We start from the raw sequence: 27,474 nt of genomic DNA on the forward strand, positions 1-27,474 counted from the left end.
AAAATCTAACATCACAAAGCTGCTGAGCAGGTCAGCAGCTGACGACTCAGGCGAAGGTGATTTCCAAGCTGCCCATCACCCCCCCAAGCACAGGGGCTAGAGAAGAAGGAGCAGGGCTTACTATGACCTCTTGCCTAGAAGCACTTACCATCTAGCTGGGGCAGAAGAAACACACTCAAAGCAACTGAAGAACAAGGAAGCGCTCAGCTCCACGACAAGTGCAAGGTCACGCCTCAGTGCCTTTGCTCGGGCGCCGCTCTGCCTCGAACACCGGCCCCCAAAACCCTGTGGGTACAAGAATCCCCGGTCATTCGACTCAGAGTCTGGGCCTGACTTTCCCCACCCGTGAAGGCAGGAAGTAAAGCTCGTTCAGCTTTGTGGCCCCAGAATGTCTACATCTCAAAAATGTGCTCAGGAAGTGGCTGATTCAGGTAGGGGGGCTTCTGGTCAGAGAGGCCTTAGAGACCTGGAAGGGCCTTTTCACGGGGGCACGTGCCTCAGAGAATTCCTGTAACGCCCCAATGGGGCGAGCATAGTGGGGACAAGGGCTTCAAACCAGCCAGAAGCCACCAGCTGACTCCTGGCCCTCCTACAGGCCCCCAGCGTGTCTATCATCCGCCCCAGGGACCGAGGCTCTCAGGTGGGGTTGGCGGTTCCTTCACAGTCAGGAGGGGAGGAAAGTGAAACAGGAAGCATCAGCTCCACCCAAAGCGGCACCGAGATCTACTGAATAAGGGAAGACCCTAAGCAAGTGGCAGGTGCGCAGGAAACAGCGATCCAAACTAGGGTTCCCGAGGATCTGGTCATTTGTTTCTCCTGTTTCTCCCTCTTCTGGTCTGGAGGATCCAAGGAGGTGTCCAGAGGGAACAGGGCACTGCAGAGTGAAGAGCTCTAGAGACGGGAAATTTCTCCCACTGCCCCGAGGAGCAGTGTGACCCTGATCATACCACGTCAGTTCTCAGGGCCTTTAAAATGGGTACCAGGTGAATAAGGAACTGGCGGATTGTTTTCCCCTGGAGGATAAAGCAAATAACACAGCCAGCAGAGTGAATGCCCCTGGTCCAGCCAAGCAAAATAGGTTCAAAGCTGGCTCTGGGTCCTGGCTGTGGTCTTTCCATGGAAAACTGATAATAACAACGATGGTGCTGAAGGTGACAACTCATCTTTACTGAGTGTGTACTGGGCACCAGGAACCGGGCAAGCACTTTTCATTCATTACGCTGTTCAATCCTCGCAATGACCCTTATGGCAGATACTATCGTTATTCCCATTTTACAGTTGGGAAAACTGATACTCAGAGAAGTTACACCTGGGATCGTGGTCTGGTGGGTGGGGGAGGCAGGATTTGAACCCAGGCTGTCGGATTCCAGAGCCCACCTACTTTCCTACTGGAATCTTCTGAACCTGTGAGTCAGTATTCCACAGCTGGGAAATATGGGAGGATCTAGAAAGGCAATTACAATAATCATTTTCTAGACCCAGGACTGAGTCTGGAAAGAAAGATCACATTTGGAGCAAAAATTCAAAGTCTGCTGAATTATTCGCAGTACAGGAAACACAACTCAGGGTCTTGGTTTAAACAGGCAGATTGGGTGCCCTGGAGGCAGGCCACGTCTTCGAGGTAGACACCCTGGATTCTCGGCCACTGCCCCCATGCACCAGCCTGCTTAGCTGGGGTCAGGCAGCTGCTCTCCAGTCCATTTTCTCATCCATCAGGCGTGCCAGGATATTCCTGCCTTCACCACCTCGCAGGTGGGCCCAGATTAGCTGAGTCCCACCAATGTCCACCTTCTCTCACCCCCAATTTTAAAAGATTTTGTCCCTCATACAGTAATTAGTTTCTCCATTAACAAAATAGCGAAGCATTTGTGTAAGTGCTGAAGTTTCTGATCAAAACAAAGTAACCGTTGTCACCCACTTCCAGCCCAGAGTGAAAACAAAACAACCCGCCAAACCCCCTACCACGCCACAATATTTTTAGGCAGCCAGTGCCACTGTATCCTGGGTACTGTACAACTTCCACTGGTTTCTGGAATACTGACTCCCATTATGTGGACTTTTAGGAAACACTGGCCTACACAATTTCTGAGGTCTCCTCCAACACCAAGTTCAACAAGTCTACAAAATCGATGCTGTCTCTTCATGTGCTTGGTTAATTGCGAATGTGTAGTCAGGGTTCTTCTTTTGTTTGCTCAGTCCTAGAAATGCAAAACCAGGGAGGACCCTTGGAGTCTAAAGGAGGTCATCTAAGGATACCTGTCGCGCAGGCCTCTGCCACTTCACACAGAGGGTGGAAAACACAGGGAACTCCTTGGGCCCGAGAGGCTGTAGCAGCTAAAAATATAAACAAGTTCAAGAAGTGTGTAGATGGACTCACGGAGGAGGGAACGATGGGTGAGGGGGATTAGGAACGTCGGGTCTCGTCCTTATACCCCTGCAGCTTTCTGTTTCCTGTTAGCAATACAGTATCTGGCGGGCAGAACACCGACGGTTCCACTGACAGCATAGCTGATGTTCTCATGCGAGGAGATTAAAAAAGGAAGGAAAACAAACAAAGAAAAAAAGAAAAGAGTGTATACGATAGTTTCCTGCTTTGACATCTAACTTCTATGATCAGAAAAAAAAGGTCCATTGTAGGAAATTTAGAAATAAAAGAGGAAACATAATCTCTGATTCCACGTCCAAGGATTAACTGCGTTAACATTTTGCTATGTTTCCATCTGTGTGCCTGTTTTTTATTTATTTTTATTTTATTTTATTTTTTTTGGTGGTTACTCCTTTTTATTTCAGAACAGTCTTTTGTTTTATGCATTTTTCTTCTTTTTTTTTTTAAATAAAAACTCTATGTACAACGTGTATCCTGCATTTTTCATTTAACATTGAAAAGAATCACATTACTTAATAGACATGCTGTTGACTTAAGGATTTCTTTTTTTTTTTTTTTTTTTTTTTTTTTTATAAATTTATTTATTTATTTATTTACTTTTGGCTGTGTTGGGTCTTCGTTTCTGTGCGAGGGCTTTCTCTAGTTGCGGCGAGAGGGGACCACTCTTCATCGCGGTGCGCGGGCCTCTCACTATTGCGGCCTCTCTTGTTGCGGAGCACAGGCTCCAGACGCGCAGGCTCAGTAGTTGTGGCTCACGGGCTTAGTTGCTCCGCGGCATGTGGGATCTTCCCAGACCAGGGCTCGAACCCGTGTCCCCTGCATTGGCAGGCAGATTCTCAACCACTGCGCCACCAGGGAAGCCCAAGGATTTCTACTATTTATTTACTTAACAATGAATTTATTGAATCGTTGAATTATTTTATCATTCACCTCTTGTTGGACATTGTTTTTCTTTTCCTAATTTTCTACTGTATAAATAATGCTGGGATACACATGCCTGCTGACTTCTCTTTGGAGAAATAACAATAAATCTCAGAATCTTGGAGTGCACCATTTAATAAGTTTCTCTTACATAGACAAAGGGCCGGTGAGGGGAAGGCTGGCGAGGACTTCCCCAGGGAGCCCTGTGTCTTGCTACAATACCATTTTAAAGGCTCAGCGCTTCTGGTACTCACTCCCCTATCCTGCCCTTTCCCCTCCTTCTCCACAGCTATTTATTCATGCTGAAGACTCTTGCCTCGGTCCCTGCAAAACAGAGCACTTAGAGAGCTAAAGAGACTCGCAGCCACAATAAGGACCTACTGGATAGCACAGGGAACTCTACTCAATACTCTGTAATGGCCTATGTGGGAAAAGAACCTAAAAAAGAGTGGATATAGGTATATGAAGAACAGATTGACTTTGCTGTACACCTGAAACTAACACAACATTGTAAATCAATTATACCCCAATGAAAATTAAAAAATAAAATAAAAAAAAAATAAAATTATATATATTAAAAAAAAAAAAGACACTCGCAGCCACTGAGCTGCAGCCCCCCAGGACGTGGCCCTTATTAGAAATGCAAATCCTCAGCTGACAAACCCCAAACACCCAGCTCACCAGCCCCCCTCACTGCCTGCCCGGTCGGGTGGCCTCTGTCTTCCATTTTACCTGAATGAGCTGAAAGGGAGTTGGCTGGGCTGTGGATGAGTCATCTGAGAAGGAAAGGGTCTGCCTGAAATGGAATCGTCTCCTCGGGGTTTCAATTTTACCCAATAAGAGGAAGTCAGTTCCTTTCTTCCCAGCCTTAACTCTACTAAAAGCCATTAAGCACTGCCAGGGACAGGAGACATTTATCTGTTGGTGAGTGTGAAGGCTGCGTTCTGTACCTCCAGCTGGGATGGAAATTAAGCTGTTTACTTGGTGGCCACCCCAAGGGACCGAAAGGAAGCTCTAACATGATGGTATTTCTGAAATGCATTTTTAAAATCTCAAAATTCTCAGCCTCCATTCCTGCCTGTAAAATCACCAGGAATTTGCAAAATTCATTTAGCTGAATTACACCCTGACCAGCACTGACCACCAAATGCAAATGGAGTGACCAGCAGGTGACCTCACCGAACCGGTTCTTGTTTTGGAAATGGTGGTGGGCATCTGAAGGCTGTTGCGGTTTCAGTCAGGCTAGCTTATACGATAACCAAGATCAAAGAGAGGTTTGGTACTGGTTTCCCAGGTGCGCTTCCTCTGCGTGTTCAGTCATATTCAAAACTTCACATGATAGAGTCCCTTTATGTAGGGCAGGCCGCCCCCCCCCCCCAATATGTCTCAGTGACATATTGATTACTTTGAATTAAAGTTACTTGAGAAACAGCCGGTGGCAAGAAATGACATTTAAAAAACCCATTCCGGGGCTTCCCTGGTGGCGCAGTGGTTGAGAATCTGCCTGCCAATGCAGGGTACACGGGTTCGAGCCCTGGTCTGGGAAGATCCCACATGCCGCGGAGCAACTAAGCCTGTGAGCCACAACTACTGAGCCTGCGTGTCTGGAGCCTGTGCTCTGCAACGGGAGAGGCCGCGACAGTGAGAGGCCCGCGCACCGCGATGAAGAGTGGCCCGCGCTTGCCACAGCTGGAGAAAGCCCTCGCACAGAAACGAAGACCCAACACAGCCAAAAATAAATTAAAAAAAAAAAAAAAAGTCCTTCTACTACACATACCCTTTATATATTCCTCATTTTACCTAATGTCCCATGCAAGTATCTACCCTTATTATTACACAGTTCTCATAACCAACATTAAAATAGTTGTGCAATATTCTAGTCAATCACTGGTGCAGAGTTAAGTAAATGTTTTCTAACTTTTGGCTGAAATGCAGTATTTCAATGACTGTTTAAAAAAAGATCAATACCCTCAATTTGTGGGATCAATGAATTCGTATCTGCCATCTCCTGGATACTGTGTGTGAAATAGAAGCCAGCCCACAAGACCCTGGTAGACCCCAAACCCACTGTACTTTATGTTCCCAATGAGAACACCCTGGAACTAGTCATCCAGGAGCCCATTCACATATACGATCCATCATCCTCAGGAAGGGGTGGGAAAAATATCAGATGAAATAGACCATGCAGCCCTTCGGGGCAGCACCGCCCCGCCCCCACCCTATCCCATAATCCACCTCGGCCCACGTGCACTGGGGCTGCCTCCGTGCCTCCGCTCCCATCCACTCCCCGCACAGTCATCTCACGACAGCACGGGCGGCTCTCCGTCAAACAGGTGTCTTGTGGGAGGGCGTCTCGTGAGGTTCCGCGGTCAGACACTGGGGCAACACATCAGTCATGGCTTTCCCTGTCTTCCCAGGTTTTGGTTTCTCTTTCGATCAAACCTCTCATTCTTTTTCCACGCAACGACCCAGGCTGAGCTGGTTTGAGGACACACTCTCCCTTACGGCAGTCGCTTCTGAGGGATGTGTGTAGGAGGAAGACACACACACACACACACTCACGCACGCACGCACACACACTCTACAGGAATTTTTGCTTCATTCCTCCTGAGCCCAGGTCTGTGTTTCTGCCCTGAGGTCACAGCTGCCCCCCCCCACAGACATCAGCGTCCACTTCACAGAGGTCCCTTTGTTCCGCGCACACTGCACCTCACTCTGCGCTCTTGACCGGAACCTTCTAGCTGCCCCCCCAGTGCTCTCCTCTGTTCCAGCTCTTTTCTCCCTCATCTTGTCTCTGTTCTTAATACTTTCCAGGGGCCTGTTGGCCCGATCCCACCATTTCCTGATCACTTGCTTATGGATTCTCTCCTGTTTTTGCCCTAAAGATTCTGATTCTGAAGTCTGATCTGGGTCACCCTGGGCCTCAGTTTTCTCATCGGTAAAACAGGGTTATGTTAGTACTGACCTGCTTCCCAGAGGTGTGTGAGGATTAAAGGAGATAATACAGGTACAGCACCGGGCACAGTGCTTGGCTCCAAGAAAGCACACAAATGTTAGCAATTATTACCTTTATCATTATCATCATTAATTATAATAATGAATAACAACCTTCAGTTTTTCTAAAAAGCCGGAGGTTCTCCCATAGCTTGTCATTCCTAAATTCCTCCATCTCAGACTTCCTAATCTCTCCCTAGGAATCCTACTCAACCCCACACCCTGATCTCCTGAGTAGTTTTCTTTTCTCTGGACTTGAAAAAAATAACAAATCTGGATTAAGAGTCAGGAGATCTGAAATCTACTGTCATGAAAGAGTGAAAAGGGCTTGTGACCCTGGGCAAGTAATAGTCTTTCTGGGTTCCATCTCTTTCACCTGAAAAATGAGGAGATTGGACCAGAATAGCATTTTCCCAAGCATGTTCTGGAAGCTTCCATCACACTCGTGCTCCCCCCGCCCCCTGCCCTGAGCCCCCCTGGCCACAACAGTGCCATAAGTGAACAACCTAGCACCCAGCTCCACCTCACTTAGCTCATCGTCAGAGTTGGGATACTGTCTACACTGCCTGGTGCCTCAGTAGATGGTTACAGGGCTGATCCAGCCCCTTTCATAAAAAAGAGGTTTTAAATTGGTGTAAATCTCAGCTCTGTAAGGGAGGAAAATGAACTGCCAGCTCTGCTGAAAAACTAGGACAAGGTTCTCTTTAGCAAGTCTCCAGGTACTGTTCAGGCAATCACTGGGTATCACGAGCCTTAAAATATGCCCCTGCCTGGTACAATGTCTCCTGATTAAACTGGCTGCCAGGCCTGGGGTATTTCAGGCAGGAATGGTGTATTTTAAAACCACACAATTACTAGTAGTTTGGAAGAACCTTTTGAAACACCATGCCAATCATTTAATTCATTTTCCAAGTCCTTTTTAAATGCAAAATATGCTAATACGTTGTTGGAGTGTCCAGCAGAGAAACCTGCTAGAGACTGGGGCCTCTCTTGCTTGGAGGTTAAGCGGAGGGCTGGTGGGAATGGGGAGCAGCGAGAAGAATGGCCCATTTTCCCGCCGATGCCACTGGGCTCAAGTGTTTCTTTGTGTTCCCTTCAGCTGCAAAAAGGTGCGATCACCCTCACAGGCACAGATTTGGGGCATAATGGGCTTCTTTTCTGCCCAAAGCCCAAGTCCTGCCCCTGGTAAGTAAGACATGTCCTTGAGTTGTCTGCTAGCTCCTCCCGGTGAACAGGGGACAATGAAGGAGGGAATAAAGAAAGGGTGAGACAGAAATTTATGGCTTGAAGGAATAAATTAATTTAGGCCTGGAGGGGCTGCTGCAGCCTTTGAAAAAATGATATAAACCAGCAAGACTCCATTTCTCTAACCTATACAAGGGAGGAGGATAAATTACAGACCAGGGGTCTCTCTTACAGGTTTCAGGTGGATCAGCCTCTTTACCAAATATTACACCCATTTTGCCAAAATCCATGGGCTTCTTTGTACCTACTTCATAACTGATTCCATAATATCATTCAAAGTTGCTGTTGCTGCTTATTTAGTAAGTACACGTTACTGGTCCTACTCTGTATACCCAGCGCTGTGCTGGTCTTGGGGGGACGGGGGCAGCACACAGGAGTACAACACGGGGATCTAGCCCTTTATAGCTATCTTTAATTGAGCCTCCGCTATCTTCCAGGGCCAATAAATGCCTGGACCGCAGAGGGAAAAACACACATCCAGGCCCGAAGGAAGCGAGGCAGGCGTGGCAGCAACCCCACCTGTCCGAGTGGGAAAGCCGGAATGCAATCTACCGAGGCTCTGGCCCAGGCCTTGCAAACAGGTGGCTGGGACTGGATTTGGCCCTTAGATATGTTTTCTTTGACTTTATACACTGCTTTAAACATTTTGGGAATATCTCATAAAAATCAAGATTTCCAACTTTTCTTAAAAAAATTAATAAGGGGCTCCCTGGCCTCACTGACTCCATGTCCCTGCATGGGAACAGTCAGTGGGAGTTGAGTGGCAAGTGTCCCCTTTAGACTGGGCAGGGATGCTCTAATTTGCCAAAGTCACCGCCACTCCTGTGACTTACCCCTAGCTAGCCTCCCTCATTCTCTTCACCTGCCTGACCTCTGTATGCATTTGGGTGTGCAAGCCTGACTCAGGACACGCCCCTTACTTGCAAATGAGCAATCTGAGGCCCAGAGAGGTTAAGACAGAGAGAAGTACAGGTCTCTGCTGGACACCTGGGTCTGTGCTGTTTTTACTATGTCATACTGTGTGTCATCAAGGGCAACCTAGGGGTACATGGTGCATTAAATAAACAAGGACCGTCATAACTACTCTATGGACAGAGGAACAAATGAATGAATGGATGGACCAGCCCAAGCCATAGATGCAGGCGTGCAGGGGCCATGGTGGGTAGGGGGCTGGAGGAGGCTTTATGAAGTGGATAGAATAAGAACAGGCCTGAAAGAGCTCAGGAAAGGAGTAAAGAGTTCCCAGCTGACTTGAGGACCTGGAACCCCATTTATTTAGTTTAGTTTTTGTGACTTTTAAAATGTGTTTTTATTGTAAAATAGGACAGAAATAGAAAAGCATTCCCACCAACAGTGCAAGAGGATTCCCTTTTCTCCACACCCTCTCCAGCCACTATGGAGAACAGTATGGAGGTTCCTCAAAAAACTAAAAACAGAACTACCATACGACCCAGCAATCCCACTACTGGGCATATACCCTGAGAAAAACCATAATTCAAAAAGAGGCATGTACCACAATGTTCACTGCAGCTCTATTTACAATAGCCAGGACATGGAAGCAACCTAAGTGTACATTGACAGATGAATGGATAAAGAAGATGTGGCACATATATACAACGGAATATTACTCAGCCATAAAAAGAAACGAAGTTGAGTTATTTGTAGTGAGGTGGATGGACCTAGAGACTGTCATACAGAGTGAAGTAAGTCAGAAAGAGAAAAACAAATACCGTATGCTAACACATATATATGGAATCTAAAAAAAAAAGAAAAATGGTTCTGAAGAACCTAGGGGCAGGACAGGAATAAAGACGCAGACATAGAGAATGGACTTGAGGACACGAGGAGGGGGAAGGGTAAGCTAGGGGGAAGGGTAAGCTAGGACGAAGTGAGAGAGTGGCATGGACATATATACACTACCAAATGTAAAATAGCTAGCTAGTAGGAAGCAGTCGCATAGCACAGGGAGATCAGCTCGGTGCTTTGTGTCCACCTAGAGGGGTGGGATAGGGAGGGTGGGAGGGAGACGCAAGAGGGAGGAGATATGGGGATGTATGTATATGTATAGCTGATTCACTGTTATACAGCAGAAACTAACACACCATTGTAAAGCAATTATACTCCAATAAAGATATTAAAAAAAAAGAAATAGAAAAGCATATAACACATAAACATACAAATTATTTCCAACTGTTTATGATTTTTTTTGGTCCTGTTTTCTTTCTAAAAGCCATCAAAGCTACTTCAAAATCAGGGTTTTCTGTGCTTTTCAATCTGTACTCCCTGCAGAGTAAGAAACCACCCTAGCCCTTCCAGCCTGATATGGTGTAGCAGAAATATCAGGGGGCAAGCAATTGGGAGACCCGGGGTTCAATCCCAACTTAGATGCATGGGGAAGGTGGTTTACCCTCTGACCGCAGATGGGGAGAGAGGACCAGATCTCTCTGAGGTGCCAATGTTCCAATGCTGTAGGATTCTGTAAGGCCAGCAAGGCTGGGGAGAGCAGAAGACACCTGCTAGGATGTCTGGGAAAGGAAGGTCAGTGACCCAATCACTTACTGGCTCAGGCCAGAAGCAAAACTGTCATCATGGCTGCATTAGAACCTGAAACCAGTCACCAGAATCCGTCCTAGATCCCTCCAGGTAATAAGATGTTGGTGAAAAGGGAATTTAGACGTCATGGGCTCCAGGCCAGCTGAGTACAAGTAGTTTGGATGAGGGATGTGAACTTGCCCAAGGTCTGATCCTGAGTATTAAATTGCATCCCAAAGGCTTTTCCTTCAGCCTTTATTCCAAGCATGGGCTCTTGCAAGGGCCAGAGGCCTGGGGACGTGAGTAGGAAGGCTTCTTGGGCCAGGCCTCTCCTTCATGAACGGGCATACACTTAAACTTTTGACAGTCCCTGCAAGACACATATGTGGCTGTCTGAATTTGGGCCTACAACACATGTAGAATACCCTGAATTAATGTATTTTAAATATGAACCTGCAGTAAGCTTACAAGACGATTCTATAGCATTGTATTTTGGATGTCAAAAGAGTTAACTTGCTGGTTTAATTATTTTACAGATCTTCAATTTCTATAATCAGTTTTAATATTTTTTTCCATATTTTAACATGCCAGGAGTCTAAAAAATGTGGATGTGGCCCGAGTCTCTCTCAATCTCGGTGAGAACTGATCCCAGGGCAGAACCTGAACACCAGAACCTGGGGGAGGCCCCTTCAGTCGCTGAATGGAAATGGGGATGGGGAGAGTGCAGTAAAATGAATGTGGACCACTTCGGTCTCAGCCAAGGCAACCCGCACTCCCCGTGTGCTTTCTAAGTGCCAGGAATGTGCCAACATCTGGGCACAGAGATGGCCAGGCCCTGCCCATGAGGCCGTCATGGCCTAGCCAGCCAGCCAGACACTGAATGAGCTATAAAGTGATGTGACAAGTACTGTAACTGAGAGATGCAGAAAGTGCTGGGGCACGTGCAGGGAGAACATGCATTTGCCTGAGGGTGGACCAACAGGCAGATTATGCGTTGGGAGGTGTGGCACACGGAACAACGCCCCCTCCAAATATGCCACGCCCTAACCCCCAGTACCTGTGAATATGTCACCTTACATGCCAAAGGGTCTTTGCAGATGTGATTAAGGTTGTTGCCATGGGGAGATTATCCTGGCCTATCCGGATGGGCCCAGTGTAATCACAAAGGTCCTTAGAAGTGAAAGAGGGAGGCAGGAGGGTCAAAGTCAGAGCGATCCAGCTCGAGAAAGACTCAATTGGCACTGCTGGCTTGGAAGATGGAGGAAGGGGCTGTGAGCCAAGGAATACAGCCAGCTCTAGAGTCTGGAAAAGACAAGGAAATGAATTCTCCCTCAGAGCCTCCAGAAGACAGTCCTGCCAACGCCCTGCTTTTAGCCCAGTGAGACCCATTTCAGACTTCTCACCTCCAGAACTGTCAGATAACACGTGTGTTGCTTTAAGCCACCAAGTTTGTGGTAGTTTGTCACCGTAGCCCTAGAAAACTAAGGCAGGAGTATAACCCAAGTAAGAGACAGGAGTCTTTGTGGACCAGTCCTGAATTGGTACCAACTGCCCTCTGGGAGCCTCTATTTCTCCCTCCAAAAGACAGGGGCACTGGGTAGATGGCCTCTCTCATCCCTTCCCTTTCTGACACTTGGTGTCTTGATGGATGAAGGGAGCATCCACTGTACCAGATGGCTGGCAACTGGTGGTGAGCGTTGACAGAAAACAGCATGTCCCAGAGTGTGTTTGGTGGAATTTAAGTTCTATGGGCTGTGGATGAGGGTAAGTCAGAAAAGAGGGCTATTCACGCAGCAAATCATTACCGAGCACTTCCCAGGCACTGTTCTAGGCATGGGGGAGTCAGTGGTGAACCAGGACAGACAAGGTCCCTGCCCTCGTAGAATTCAGAGCAGAGGAGTGAGCGAACTAGTGAAGAAGCCCATTTCCACTGGTCATCAGACCACGGAGGAAATGAAACCTGGTGACGAGACAGAGTGGGACGAGGAGGCCTGCCACTCTCGCCAGGGTGGTCAGGGCTGGCCTCCCAGGGTCAAATGTGACTTGGTCCTACGTGACGTGAGATGAGCTGGGCATTTGAAGAAAAGGGGAAAGAAGGATGAAAAAATACTGAGCTAAACAGAGTTAAACAGAATTATATATGAAGGAGTCCTGAGCGTTTGAACATATTGATTGGTCCATGTGTTCATTTGACACATTCTCTTATTGAACCAGGCAGTGTTCTGGGCACGAGGGATACAGTCCTGAACAAAACAGCCAAGCAAGAACGGGGGGAGCATCGTTAGTGCGGGGGAGACGGTCTACACAGAGGTAAACAAACAAGTGTAAAATGAGGATGTAAAAGGACTCTGAGGAACGGAGCAGGTAAGGGGGTGGAGGTCTGGGAAGACCTCTCGGAGCTGGTGCTATCTGAGCGGAGTCCTAACACACAGGAGGAATCAGTGTGCAGCATTTCCCAGACTAACACGACAACGGAACCCTTTGTCATGGAGCGTCTTGCAGGACTCCTGCTCCTCGGACAGGCCTTGAGAAAGCCTGAAGCGTCAAGCTGGCATCTGCACATGCTCGCAGGACTCTCGGTGGGCACGTCAGGATGGAGGCTGTGGATCTCATGAAAGCAAAGGAAGACATCTCACGTAGAAGTCCCTCCTCCGAAGGCATATCAGAAAACGGGAGTGACTGGGAGGTCTCCGATGGACTTGTGGATTTAGAAATCCCTGCACTCTCTCCTGGGCGGCCCCAGATTCCCGCTTGGTGCTGCTGGAGAGTAGCTGAGAGCCCAAGATTAGATGAGATGGCCTCTGCAGGCATGAGCAGGTGCTATTTTTCGCATGTGCCAGAAAATGGAAGAGAGGAACAGGAATCCTTTTCCTGGGATGTTGCGTCGTAAAGAACACGTATTTTTTGGGTTTTTTAATTGGAGTATATATAATAGATAACTTGTATTTGTTTTTAAAGTGTATCTGGGTGACAATGATCAATGTTCCCATTTCCGGGGATCTTTACCCAAGTCCTCCTTCAGTCTTGGTAAAGGAATACATTCTACACCCCAGGACCAGAAACAAGAACCGGAGGCCCAACCAGGGCACATCCTATCCTCATGGGAAGGAGACGCCCAGAGAGAGAGACTAACATTCTCTGCAAGGAGTCCCAGGGAGTTGCCCTGAGAACGAACGCCGCCGTCCCTGCGATGTCCTTTCCTGTCTGGAGCAGGCCGTCTGGACTTTCTCACAGCTCAGATAAGTTGAGGCACATCATGTATTCAAATCGGACGGCAGGAAGCCTCCCTGCAGGGGCCATCCCTCCCGGGCTCTGTTCCTGATAAGCTGGGCTCCAGGGCTGCCAGGGGGCCTCTCTGAGAGGCCACAGAACGCGGCCTGACCTGGCAGGTGGTGACGCCACTCATTTTCCACATTCCCTCGGCAAGAGGTCAACGCAGAGACATGTGGGAGCAGCCTTCGCACGAGAGCTGACGTCTTTTTCGAGCCCCTGCTTCCCGGGAGCAGTAAGCGGGCCATAGGACCGAGCACACGTGTGGTTCCGCTGCTGGGATGCTCTCCTTGGCCCTCGTCACCTTTCTACTCATCATCTTTTCATCTCAGCTCGGTGTCACTTCCTCTGGGAAGCTGTATAGATTGGATCAGACCCACCATTTTGGGTTCTTACGGCACATCCTGCCTCTATTATGAGCACCTGAGACGGCTTCAGGCCGCAGGTCTGGCACTGACTGTGCCTTGAACAAATCCCATCATCTCCCGGGGCCTCAGTTACTGAAGGAAGGGGGTTGATAAGATGCTCTCTGTGGTCCCTCCCAGTCCCAGCACCCTGGGATTTCCCTTCCCAAAAGAAGAGCCCTGAGCACAGCATGTACCCAGTCAGAGGTCTTGGCCTTGGGCCATGACCTTGGGAAAATCCCCTTCTCTGTCTTCCATTTACCCAGCATTAAAATGACAGAGCGAGTTGCCATGCTGGTTTGCAAACTTTTTAAGGCATGAAATCCTTTAAAAAAAAAAATGCAGGGCTTCCCTGGTGGTGCAGCGGTTGAGAATCTGCCTGCCAATGCAGGGGACACGGGTTCGAGCCCTGGTCTGGGATGATCCCATATGCCGCGGAGCAACTAGGCCCGTGAGCCACAATTACTGAGCCTGCGCGTCTGGAGCCTGTGCTCCGCAACAAGAGAGGCCGCGATAGTGAGAGGCCCGTGCACCGCAATGAAGAGTGGCCCCCGCTTGCCACAACTAGAGAAAGCCCTCGCACAGAAACGAAGACCCAACACAGCCATAAATAAATAAATAAATAAATAAACAAACCCAAAGTTTAAAAAAAAAAATGCAATCTGATACCTAAAACAGGTAAACGTGGAGCCACTTTGCTTGAAATAGGAGCGAGGGTCTGGGAGGCCCTTTTTGTTTTGGCCTCTGAGGCACCTCCCCCAACAGCCCTCCTAAAGCGCAGCTTAAAAACCGCCGCTCCCTTAGATGCTCCTTCCAAATCCAACCCGGAGTCAAGTTCCGATGTCCACCCACGCGCACCTCACCTCTGCCCAGTGCCTGCCTTCTGTGGGGTCTGGAGACCTTCTTTTGAGGAGCATCCAAAAGACACAGAAGCTTCCCTGCTCCTCTTTAGTTTCTTGTTTTTGTTTCTTACATGCTTAACTTCGAACATCACTCCATAGAGCACAGGAAGTGAGAATTACAAAGGTAGGAGAGGAGAAACCCATCACTTAACCCATTTCCAAATCACTGCTGTGGACGCAAAAGCCACAAGCGCTGAAATGAAGGACACAAGTGACTGCGGTCAGCTCTGCCTGTTTACAGAGGAATCACCAACACCCATGCAGGGGTTGCCAGCCCCCAACACCCTCCCGGGCACGTGTGTCCCATCACGGCGCCCAGCAGAGCTCCTGCAGTTCCTACCACGGAGTTCCTACCATGGACGGGGGGGAGACCTGGCCGCTGGTCCCCAGGAGCACCCTGCAGAGCCAGAGACACAGACAAGGACCCTGCAGAACCGGCCCGCCAAACACCTCCCCGCCGTCACTATTCCCCAGGTGTGAGCGACTGGGTGGCTTTCTACAGCCCGGGCCGCACACTCCTTTACTTCTTTATTTCCTAATGCCTTCTAAATTCATCAGCCTCCCTGTGCTGAGCAAAACGTGCTGAGGTCTGTAGAGAAGGAGCGAGCGCCCTTGCTTCCTCCGTGTCCGAGAGACACAAAAACCCACTGAGAAATCCTCTGGGAGAAGGCTCAAGGGATGGGCCTTTGTGGGCACCTGGCCGTAGGTTTTGATTTGGAGGCCAGGACGGCTGACCTTTCAGAACCAGAGAGAAAGCTTTTCTATTTTGAGGCAGCTGATTTTCATTATTATTTTTTAGAGGCTCTAAAGCTTCTCTAAAACCATCTCCTGGAGGTAGGACTTCTCTTTGTTTTCCCCCAATGCTCACTTGGCTTATGAAAATGCATTAAATCAGTAGTCATTCTGCTACTCCCAAATGTGTCCCACTCTCAGCCCCATCGTCTGGCTGGTGGTGATTCTCTTTATCAATCCCAAGACAGCAGCTGAACCTCCTGCGCGATCTGGCATCTCCCCTTCCTCCCCACTCCCCGCCCCCCTGTCCTGCTCGGTCCTCTTGAATTTAAACTGTCAGCCCTGCAGTGACAGACACAGCGAGTTGGAAGGGGAGGGAGACAGTGCTATTTATAATCCAGCGGAGTTCACCCTCAGAACACGGCCATTTTTTTCCAGGCCACCTGCCAGAGCCCACATTCTCCAGGCTCCATATATGGGCCTCCCCACAGGCCCCTGTGGCCACAGCCTCACCTCTGAGGGGACCAAGGCAGGCAGGCGACTCAGGAAGGTAAGGCCGGATCTGCGTCTCCAGGGCCTGTGAGGCGGCCAAAGCCAGCCTGGCAGCCTGGCCACCCCGCTGCGGGGTGATCTGAGACAGGGGAGGAAAGAGTCAGGAACCCCGGGGTACCAGCCTGACCGAGCTTGGAGGGCAGCCGACTTTCCCCCCAAGGCCTGAATAAGAATGGGGAGGAAGAAACGTATTCTTGCTATAAAACATTAGATCACCCCATAGTTTTGCCAAGTGGTTTTCAATTGTTTCCACTGCGATGTGATGTGACTGAGGTCCGTGGCGGCCTTGCCAGCCCCCAAGGGCTCCGAAAGCTGGATTTATGGACGCCCCTGGATAGGCAGATGGGAGGGGAAGGCTGGGGAGGGTGCGCAGGCCAAGGCAAGGGAGCGGGGCTTTGCCAAGCAGATCTTTTCTGCAGGCTCTCGGCTTTGATTAGCATATATTAAGGACACAGAAAGAGAAAGGCGTCTGGTTTCTCCTGGGCATTTGGACACAAACACCCAACTACCTTCTGGAAGCCAAGCGTGGAGGCAAACAGGAAGGGCCTGACCGGTTGAGTTGTCACTCTGGGCTCTTCTCTGTCCTTTCTGTGCCGATGTCCGTGGGACCAGGCTGGGGCCACAAACGGGTCGGGGTGGGGTGCCTACGGAGCAGGAGTCCCGGAAACCCTCCTCCAAGTTCCTGTAAGCAATTTTACTTCGACGTCTTGGAAAGCATCTCCAAACCTCCTCCAGAACTGTCTGTGGTGGACACAGCTGTGACAAATCAAGTTCAGGTCCTTCCTCTAAATAGCCTTCTGTGGTCATCTGGCTGTCTCTTCCTTAGGATGGAGAGCGTCTGGTATTATGATGAATGGTTATTATTAATATTAATAATAACAGTTTGGCTTTACTGAGTGCTTACTCAATGCCAGGCATTTAACACGTAGCATCTCATTTAATCCTCATAAGGGTGTTACTTTGTCCGTGAGGAAACTGGGGAGCAGAGAGGTTAAGCCGTGTGTCTACCCCGAGTCTATCCAGCTCCTGACCCCCAGTCTCTCCGCTGTAGGTACTGGGTCCTATCACTCTTGCCTGCCGCCTCCTTTGTTACATTTTTATCCTTGCAGGTGGAGGCCATGCCTTAAACTCCTTGTCTTCTCTTCTTCCTTGAGCAGCCAGAACAAAGTAGACCTGCAGAAAATCTTCACTCATGTGGCCGTCCTTCTGCTGAGGCACCCTTTACTTGCCAGCTCTTTACAGCCTGGGATGGATTCCTGATTCTCTTTTGACTCCGTGGCCTCCGAAACCAGCCCCGAGGGGCCGTGATCCTGTATCTGTGGAGGTCCCAGGCATCCCTACCGTTCCTCGTTCGCCTGTGACAAATATGGGACTGGCACTTCAGCAGAGGAAAAGCAGCAGCAGGAGTTGATCAATTCCTAAGCAACGAAGATCCTGTTTTCATGCAAACGTCCTCGGCATTAAAACAAAAACAAATTCTTCCCAGGGTGCGTCCTGGATGCCAAGTCTTCTTGCGAGACACATTTTGAAGCAAGGTTTTGCGCCTGCGCTAGAGACTGACGGGGGCTGGGAGGAGAGCTGCGTGCCAAGTGTCGTCTTGATATGCTCTCATTTTAAACTCACAGCCACCCCACGAGCTAGCCACAGTCGGCTCTCGGCTTGACAGATAAGGAAACAGGCAGAGAGAAATGAGGGAACGGGTCCAGTGTCTATCGGCTGGTGATGGCAGCCAGGGCACATGACCAGATCTGATTGAAGCTGTATTGTTTTGGACACAGACACAGGTATCCACTGCGACTGTATTCACCTTACAGAGATGAGGGGGATGACCATGAATGTTTCAGATGACTACAGGCAAAATCTTTTTTCCCCCTTAGTGTACTTTTCCCATCACGTAAATAAAAAGTGTGCTTTTCCCCTCAAATAAAAAGAAAGAAGGATGCTGCCTGGGTACCACTCCTCTTCTTACAATAAACTAGTCCTGGGTGTGAATCTGGATGAAATGTTAGAACTGACTAAATGCTGTTGAGTCTGTGATGCCTACAAAGTGCTCAGGAGTGTCCCTGACGACTTGGCTCTGGCCACGGTCTCGGTTTCCTTGCCTCTGAGGCCGACAGCAGAGAAAGAGAGGGTGACTATAAGTGAGGTCACAAAGCAATGCAGGGTCTATATATAGGTGGAACGGCAACAAGTGCCCTTGAGTTCTGAAGAGGTGGGGATCACAGAGGTCTTCCTGGAGGAGGGATTTATTCCAACTCAGGAATAAATCCCTCCTAAAGGAGCTGAGTGCCCACCAACACTGGCACTACTGGAACACTGCCAGGGTCACTGGGCTTGCCCAACAGTTACAGGCAGTGCCCACAGGGCATCTAGCCTCCAGCTGGCTCCAGCAGCTTTGTCCCTTAGCATCCTGTGAGTTCAAAGGCAACACACACTGATGGGTTAGGGACAGCCCACGCGAGTCACTTTTGGCAAATGACCATTAATACCAGGATTGCGGCACTTTAGTGCTGCATGATCACTGGGTGCCACCCGCTTCCTGCTGATGCCTTGCCCAAGGCTCATGGTCCAGCCAAGACTCCAGCTCAAACCTCTTTCCTCCTGCCGCTGAAGCCCTCTGCTCAGCTCCCTTTCCTCACACTGAGGAGGTGATCACTTCTGCATGTGCCCAGAAGCAGCCAGTGAGCCCGGGATTGGGAGATACAGACAGCAGCCTTCTCAGGGTAACCTGAAAGCGAATCCACGGCAGGGAGGAGCTTCTTTTCGGAGCATCTCTCTTCCTAGCATTACCGCAGCAACCGGGACTGAGCAGGCAAAGGTCTGGTGCTGGGAACAGTGAGTAGGCAAGTCTGGCTGGAGAAAAGAGCCCATAAAGAGGCTTTGTGGAAGTTAAAAGTGACAAGAACCAGCTGAGTGGAAAGAGCATGGACTTTGTGTACAAGAGACCTGGGCTGGCATCCAACACTGTCACTGTGTCAGGGGTTGAGAGTGCTCCCCAGTATACATGCTCTCCTTTTCCTCCCAGGCAGCAGCTAGACTACATCTCCCAGCATCCCTTGCAGTGACAGGTGGTCATGTGACAGCTTTCCAACCAATGGAATTTGAGTGGAGGTGATGCGGGCCAACTCCAGGCCTGGCCCCTAAAACTCTCCCACTTGTGGTTCTCTTTTCTCCATCTCCCAACTGAATGGAGAGAGCCCCCAGGACTAGAGGGAGACAGCCACAAGAGGGAAGGAGCCTGGGTCCCTGAATCACTGTGTGGAACACTGCCTGCCAGACATAAACACCGAACTGTGGTGTGAGCAGGAAATAGACTCCTAAGCTGTTAAGCTATTAAAATTTGGGGGTTGTTACAGCTGTTAGTTCAACCTGACTAATATAATATAGGCTTTTACTTGCCATGTGACTTTGGATGAGTTTCTTAACCTCCTTAAGCTTAGATTTCCTCACTGTAATATGAGAATTAAAAAAAAAAAAAACCTTCCAGAGAATGACCAGGCTAGCATTTGTAAAGTTTCCACAGCAAAGGCTGCATCGTAAATTTGGGAGCCCTAGGCACTTTTGCATTTGTGGGTCCCTTCCTGCATTAAAAAAAACTCAAAACAAAACCTGTAAAAAATTAGGTATTAATATTATGTTGGTATAAAGACAAATATATTTCAGGTTGGATTAATCGTTATGTTTATTACTGTTTAGGATTTTAAAATTTGATTTTATATTCATTATTACTATATTCATTTTTTCTTCTAATTTTAAGAGAAATTAAAATGAAACATTTTCTGTGGCCCTAAAAGTATTGTGGGCCCCAGGCACTGTGCTTATTGTACCTAATGAAGAAATCGATCCTTCTTACTACAGAGCCTGGCCCCTGATGCACACAATAAATGATAAATACTATGGGTATTTAAAAAATAATAATAGGAAGACGGACACATGAACGGCCACAGATGGTTATGAAACCCCTTTCACACCCCTCATTTCCTCCAGTGCTCACATCCATTGTATGAGACGGTTTCATCTATATTTTCCAATGAAGAAAAGCGAGGCTCAAGGAGGTCAAGTGCTATGCTCCAGAGGGGTAAGAACATCTACCACTCAGTGCTTTCTGCCTGCTGCCTCATGCCAAGCACAATGCCAGACACCTGTCTTACTTGATCACTTTTAATTTTCACAACCTGTCACGAGATGGGGCTTCTTTCTTATCCCCATTTCACAACTGAGAAAAAGAAATCAATACTGAGGACAACTGGCTGGGTTGAGAACTGAAACCACTTCTGGTGCCAAATCTAATGCTTGTTCTACCAGTCCACCTCTCCATCTCTCGAGAGCTATGCCCTGAGCATTGATAAGTGGCCGTGTCTGAGGAGGGTGTCAGCCACTGCAGTACCTCCTTTCACGGAGCAGAGAAGGACCTGCTCAGGGCTGACATCCAAACACAACGTGCTAAGGTTACACTTGAGCTTTCTCATTCTCTACCTAAATGTACTCCTTCGAAGGTCTAATTATAGTGACTTTTATTTTCTTGTAAATAATCACATCTGTCATGACTGATTTCACTGATCCAAGGCTCCAAGTTGGCAGTCTTGGAGGCCTGAGCCAATGTGTCAATTAGGCCAAGTAGGCTGTAAACAAAAGTTGCCCGAAATGGCAGAGAGAAAAAAAAATTAGTCGCAGGCATATAGATGGTGGGGACCAATATGTGCTTTTCCACAACAGTTATATCAACACAAACTCCTAAATGTGGCTCATGGTGTCAATCTCTCGGCAACCGAAGTTAGTAAAACCGGCACAGCCAGCCAGATCCCAGAGAATGAAAACAATCTTTTTAGTGGAGACTCAATCCTAGAAACTGGTTTTTCTAATATCTTTCGAGTCTAAGGTGATGCCCCCAGGAATTTGCCATGGCTCTTTATGCTTGTTTTCAGGAAGAAAGGATGCAGGGCTCCCTCCCGTGAAGGGCTCCCATAGTCTTAAGGGCTGCGTTTTGAGTGCGGCTGTTCAGCCAGCATTGAGTCATAGATCAAAAGTCATCTCCGGACTTGGGTACAAGTCTCTTTCCACCTGCCTTATCAGTACTGTGACGAAGCGAATCATTTCACCTTCCCCAATTCATCTCGGCTTCCTTAGCTATAAAATGGTGACAGCCTACAACCCTCGTGAGGCTGAATGATATAATGACCGTGTGTGACAGCCTGTTGGATAAGTGCTAGTCATAACCATCACAATTAACAGATCAGCACATACTGCGTTCCATTTGCAATCCGTGGGGATGGTTTCTTTCTCTCCTCAAATAACTCTACATAGAAACAGTCATGCTTCACGTCATCGAAGGATGGGAGCCATGATCTACTTGGGACTCCTTTCATGGGGAGGTGTTTGAAAGTCATCTTGCTAATTAAGCTCTGAAAGTCCCTGTGTCTGATGGGAAGCTTCAAGAAAGGAGTGTCTTCCAGGTAAGAACGTGGGGAAATGCAAGGCAGCTCTCACCTTCTCCCCAACCTGCTCACAGGAAATTGCCATATGCTTTTGGTGACCCCAGTTCTGCGGCTGGTGGAACCTCCTTTGGGTCTGGCTGATCTGTGTGAGCAGCGGGGTTAAGAGCGCAGACTCTGAAGTCAGGCCGCCTGAGCTCTGAGTTCAACTCAACTCTTCACTCACGGTGGGACCTTGGGCAAGTTATCTCATCTTTCTGCGCTTCAATTTCCTCACCTATAAAATGAAGATAATGACAGTACCTAGCCCTGAGGGTGGTGGTAAGGAATAAAGAAACGAACACCTGTCAACAGATTATAACAGGCCAGGTACCCAGGAAGCAATCAGTACCTGTCAATGGTTATATTACAGTCAGTGACCCTCTTTCCCTCATTCAGCATTTATTAACATGCGTGTTTAAGTTAGCCATCTTCAGAGTTCCACCTCAAACCCCTTACTAAGAAGGAAATTCTGAGTACAGTCTAAATTGTACTCAGATTCTGATTCAGTCAAAATATTGAATCACTATGTTATACATCTGAAATATAATATAATATTGTAAATCAACTATACTTCAATTAAAAGAAAGAAGGGAATTCTGTAGTCCCCATAGAAAATCTAAGAGCTCCATGATCTAGAACTGAATCGTCAAGAGAGGCCCAGAGCCACCTCCTTCAAAGGAATTCCTTTCTGGGGCAGAGATGTGGGAGAAGGAGTTCCAGGCTGAGAATCAGGGGACCCAAGTCCTAGTAAATGTCATTTTCCCACTCTGTGGCCTTGGGCCAGTCACTCCCCCTCTCTTGAGTGTGAATTTTCTCAGTTGTAAAATAAAGAGGGCTTTCGGCTACGACTCTCAGTTTTTCTTCTGTAAAAAGGGATAATAGGAAGAACTATCATACATGTGCTATGACGTGCGACCCAAATAAAGCATCACATACTAAAATGGGTGAGGGCCTGACCATGGCCCACAGGCTCTAGGCCATCTGGCTCCTGTCACTCATGGGCCATCTCTCTCCCTCTCACCCATTCTGCTGCACACATTGGTCTCCTTGTTTTGCTTTCGTCCCTCAGCACTACTGCCTTAGGGTCTTTGCCCCTGCTTTGTCCCTCTGCCTAGGGTGCTCTTTCCCCACATAGCCCTATGGCTCACTCCCCTACTTCCTTCAAGTCTTGAATTATTATTTTTTCCATAGCAACTATCACTTTCGAGCATAGTACATGATTTCCTTACCTGTTACGATTATTGCTTACTCTCGGTCTCGCCCCAGACTGCGAATGTAAGGAATCTCTGTTTGGTTCCTCAAGAGCCGAGAAGACCACCTGGTACATAATAGGTGATCAATAAATATTTGAGGATTCACTGAGTGAATGAATGGAGAGCACTTTGTACACTAAGAAGGGGCTTATTTCTGGCAGCCTTCCTAAATGTGAAGGGGACATTCTCACTCCTCACCTGTCTTCTTTCCCTTAATTACCTAGACATCTGGACCTGTTTCCATCCCCTTCCTCCCTCCCAGCCTGGAAGTGGAGTAAAGCACCTGTTGGCAGGTAACTGTCACTGGTCTATTTCTTGACTTGGTGAAGTTAATCTGTAAACATCTCTGCCTGTTCTCTCTCCCCCTGATCAGACAGCAGCAATGGCCTGAGTGTGCATCTTTGCAGACTCGCAGTTTCACTGATGGACACTTTATGGTGTGGGGTGCAGGGCAGGGAGCGTTAGAAAGACCTTCTAGCCAGCGACCTAGGTAAGTCATGCCCTCTAGTCTGGTTCTGTAAGGAACAGAGGGGATATATATTTTGATCACAGCTGTCTGACTCTGTCTCTCTCGATTGGTCTTGAACCTGGCTAGGTAACAGGGTTGTGTCATTTACTGACCCCTAAAACTCCAACACCAAACATTCTGGATTTTAGCAAGTGAAGCCTTACATTCCCTGGTTCCAGATTGTCTACAGTTCTTGCCATTCTCCTCTGACGTATTCATTTGTGGATGTCCCACTTTACATACAACACTGCAAACTGGGCACAATTCTGCAATGAGGTTTGTGACCCAGGGGAGAGGGGCTGTTACCTGCTCGCCCATTCCAGACACCGTTCTGCTATCAATGCTGTGGAAAGATATCTCTATATCCCTCCTCCCACCACTGGTCTCTCCTAGACCTGCAGTCCTTGGACACTTTCCCACCCAGGATCTGTGGTGCCTCAGGGCTCCACCCCCTGCTCCCATGGGACGTGACGCTGTTCTGTAAGTTGCTAGATTAGGCTCCTTCTTCTTGTCCCCTGAGATCTTCTAGGATACTGTCTCTATCACCCGACAAGTTCACTATCGCTTCCAGCTTCACGTTATCCCTGACCACAGCGAAATGATAGTGACCGCTGCCTGAATGCTTGCAAGGGCTCAGGCATGGGGCCCAGCACCCTCCCTACCTCGTCCTGTTTAATCCTCAAAACAAGCCAACGAGGCAGGCGTTACTATCTCCCATTTTACAGATGAGGAAACTGAGGTTTTTCGAGGTGAAGTGTCTTTATGTGTCATTGTAGCTTGTAAGCAGTAGTGTGAATTCCAAAGCCTAGACTGGATGGCTTCTAGGGCTAGCATTTAGGTCTCCATTTAAGCCATAGAAAAACATGTGGACAGAACGGGGGTGAGCCAGAGACCCCAGGCCCACCCCCAGGACCCTAAGTCCAGACGATTTCACTCAGGTCCGTCGGCATCCTTTGGGGTGGCCATTTAACCTGCAAACTTATCCAAAAGGATCATCCAACATTTCTCCATCATGTTCCCAAGGAGCTCAAGAGTGGTGTTCTCAAACACCTTAATGACAACCAGGGATGCCTGATTTGTGGCTTTTTCCTCACCTACTGGCTGAAAAGCCATGAAAAAACCCTGAAGTTAATCTGGCTCCACCTGATCTGGGCGAATCCACGCTGGATTCCAATGAGCACCATTCTGCCCTCTCTAAGCCCCGGCAAAACAGCCTTGGAAACAGCCCAGGAACCAAGAGATTTAAGGCAGTTAAGATCATCACTAGCTGAGTCCAGGTACAAGGTTAGACCTGGAGTAAGGCATTGCTTACCCACCAGCAAGTCAATGGCAGGGAGGTGAGAATGGCATCGGACAAGGAAGCAAAACAATTCATTTGGCAAGAAGAGGTCTGTCTCAAGGCTCCCGGTTCCCCTTTCCCACTGCAATTCTGGAGCTCTGGGCTGCACTCGGCTGAAACAGCAACCCCTGCCGACTCCCTTCCTGAAGCATCCAGACAATAGTGACAGCAAGTCGTCAGGGTACATAGACATTAACAGCCTGCATTTATTAAGCTCTTACTATTTGCCAAGCATTGTGCACAGTGCTGATTTACATGATCCCTTAAAATGCTTTAAAAATATTTTTAGCAAAGAAATACATGCTTATGGTCAAGAAATCAAATACTACAGAGGTTTATAATGAAAATCACCAGCTTATAATAAAAACTAGCCATCCCCCCCAAAAAAAACACTCCCCAAAGGCAACTCTTTGTTTTCTAGCTCTTTTGGTGATGACTTCTCTAAGTATAGGATTTCTCTTAACCTTCAAAAAGATTGGATGATGTAGATAGAATTATTACCTCTCTTTACAGATGATGAAAGGGTGGCAGAGTGTAGCCTCAGGTCACACAGCTGGAAAGTGATGGAGCCAGGATTCAAACGCACGTCTGCCTTACTCCAGGGCCTGCTATGAAACTTTAGGCTCTGTGGCTGACAGATCTGGAGCCTAGTAAAGGATGTGGCTCAGGTCACTCGGGCCCAGGATGGCTCCTGAGGTCACCTGTTGCCTAAAATCACTCGCAGAGGCTATAACTAAATGACATCATGGGATTACACAGAGGTGAGCTTTCTCTTCTCCTGGGAGGTCTGTTTTCAATTCTTCTTTCTGGTCTCTTTGGGTTTCTCCTCCTGCAGCCACTTCAGGCATCTCTGCCCTTTCTGTTATGATACATCAGCCAACATGACCTCAGAGGGCGAGTCTCTGGGACCCTTATATTCCTCTCTAGGAACTTCACATCTTCCTGTCTCTCATCCTAGAAGATGGTACTTAGAGCGTTTATCACCATCTCCACTGTTGCTGCAAGAAAGACCAGCCCCTTCCAGATTCAGGTTTTATGAAGAAATGGTTTTCCTTTGTTTTGTGCATTTGCAGGGCAAAATGTGACCACATGGACAGGCTTTGTTGATAACTACTGGTTAGGAGCACCAACCCAGACTAGTCAGGTTTCAATCATAGTAAGGGCACTCGCTCACTAGCTTTGGTAACCTGGCAAGTTATTCCCTTCTCTGTAACTGATTATTCAACTGCAAAACCAGAAGGCATGTGGTGAGAATTATGGATTATGAACGATAATGACGGGGCTAACAGATGAGAGCTTTGAACTCTGCTGATCAGAACCAGGACTCCAGACATGTTATTATTATTTATCAGTACTGTTTTCGTTGTTGCCTAGCCCCTTGCAGTTTACCTGAGGTGTCCGTATACGTCGTATGTGGTCCTCATATCTAAGAGGAGTCAGGGCAGAAATGACCATGTCTCTTAAAAGTACTTAAAGGTATAACTATTAGTCCCATTTTACAGATGAGCAAGTACATGGAAAACAAGGTGAGTGACCTGCCCAAGGGGACAGGCTGGTTCAGAGTCAGGAGCAGTCATGAAGACCCATTTGAACTCTCTTGCTAACAGGGCTGGGTGCCTTTGGACAAATCACTGTACCTCTCTAAGCCTCGTTTGAACAATAAGAGGGCTGAAGTCAAGGCCTCAGTTCCACCACTCTCTAACAGAGACGCGATTAGCACTGCAGTTGAAAGAAGGTCGCCCGAGTCAGACTCTGGACTTGAATTAGGGTTTTTCCACTTACCACCTGGATGACCTTGGGCAAATTACTTAGTCTCCCTGGGCCTCAGTTTCCTCATCTGCAAAATGGGGCTAAAAACAGAACCCACCCTAGAAGATAGCTATGGGAACTGAATGAGTAAACTCGTGTAACATCTCAGGACAAGACCTGGCCCATGAAAGCACACAGTGAACGTCAGCTGTTATTCCTGAGCCTTAGGTGGTCATCCTGGCCTCCTATACCCTGTCAGCCCTATGCCCTGTGTATCAGCACCAAAACCTCCCTCCTGACCACGTGGAGCCCACTGGGCAGGGCATCACCTGTGGTTTCCAGGTTGGGTGGTCTCAGGCAGAAATGTTAAACTCTCAACTTAAATTCAAAGGCCATCTCCAAGTGCTTAACGTTTCAACCTGAATGGAAAAACCTACTTTTCTATTTCTGCCTATAACACTGATGGTAGTGGTAGTGTTTTGCTTTCCTTCTCATATAGTCTGAAAATCCTGAAGAAATGTCAAAAAGAATTCACTGAGTCAAGTATGTGATAGTATTTAAACTCTTAGGAGTGAACCATTTCCTCCATTACCAGAAGCATAAAGGGATGATATTTTCAATTACATTACTCAATAAATATGCTATTCAGGGCCTGATTGACGTTGCTATCATTTGTAGTTAACAGGACAGTGGTTCGTTCGTTCCACTGGAAAATATCTGAGCCCACCCTGGAGCCAGGCGTGGCCCCATGCTTTGATGATCCAATGACAATAACAGTAGCAGCAGTAGCAAACGCACTACTACTTACCAATCGCCTATTGTGTTGGATCCCCTCCCTTTGCTCTGCAGATCCACTCTCCACCCTTCTCCACTCTGCTCTGTGACTCCTGTGGACTGTTTCAGCGGGGGTCCTCACCCTCTACATCCAGGTGAGTTCTACCACTGAGAGGAACCAGCGTGAGATCAGAGGGTCAAAGGAGAGTGAGGTCCCACCACCACTCTGGGACCCAGAAAAAAAAAAAATGAATCTGTGCCTCATCTTTCCCATCTGCCAAATGGGTCAAATAGTAATACTTACCCCGTAAATATGGCTTAAATGAATTAATGGGTTTAGAACAGTGCTGGCCATAGTCGGCACACAGTAAATGTTAGTTCTTACTCCTTATTATCTCATGGGGCAGCTACTCTGCTCCAGCTACCCCTCTCTTGAGTC

General features: G+C 48.1%; 1 protein-coding gene and 1 long non-coding RNA gene across 7 annotated transcripts in view; one reads left to right on the forward strand and one right to left on the reverse strand.

Moving 5' to 3' along the window:
- The window catches only part of ZHX2 (zinc fingers and homeoboxes 2), a 172,600-nt gene that overhangs the window by 122,662 nt on the left and 22,464 nt on the right, over positions 1-27,474 (reverse strand). For 2 of the 6 annotated variants that reach the window (XM_059902322.1, XM_059902318.1), the window contains exon 2: positions 149-285. The exons of 3 other annotated variants lie outside the window; for them this stretch is intronic. The gene's annotated coding sequence lies outside the window, so the exon portion shown is untranslated. Of the gene's footprint in view, positions 1-148; positions 286-16,447; positions 17,310-27,474 lie in introns of those variants that run through there. One more of the 6 variants, XM_059902319.1, reaches the window with a different exon arrangement.
- On the forward strand, positions 15,865-17,881 carry LOC132352038 (uncharacterized). The gene is made up of 2 exons (XR_009498567.1): positions 15,865-15,936; positions 17,096-17,881. It is a non-coding gene; the product is annotated as an uncharacterized LOC132352038 (long non-coding RNA).

This window comes from Balaenoptera ricei, chromosome 17, assembly GCF_028023285.1.
Source record: "Balaenoptera ricei isolate mBalRic1 chromosome 17, mBalRic1.hap2, whole genome shotgun sequence".
Lineage (NCBI taxonomy): Eukaryota > Metazoa > Chordata > Mammalia > Artiodactyla > Balaenopteridae > Balaenoptera > Balaenoptera ricei.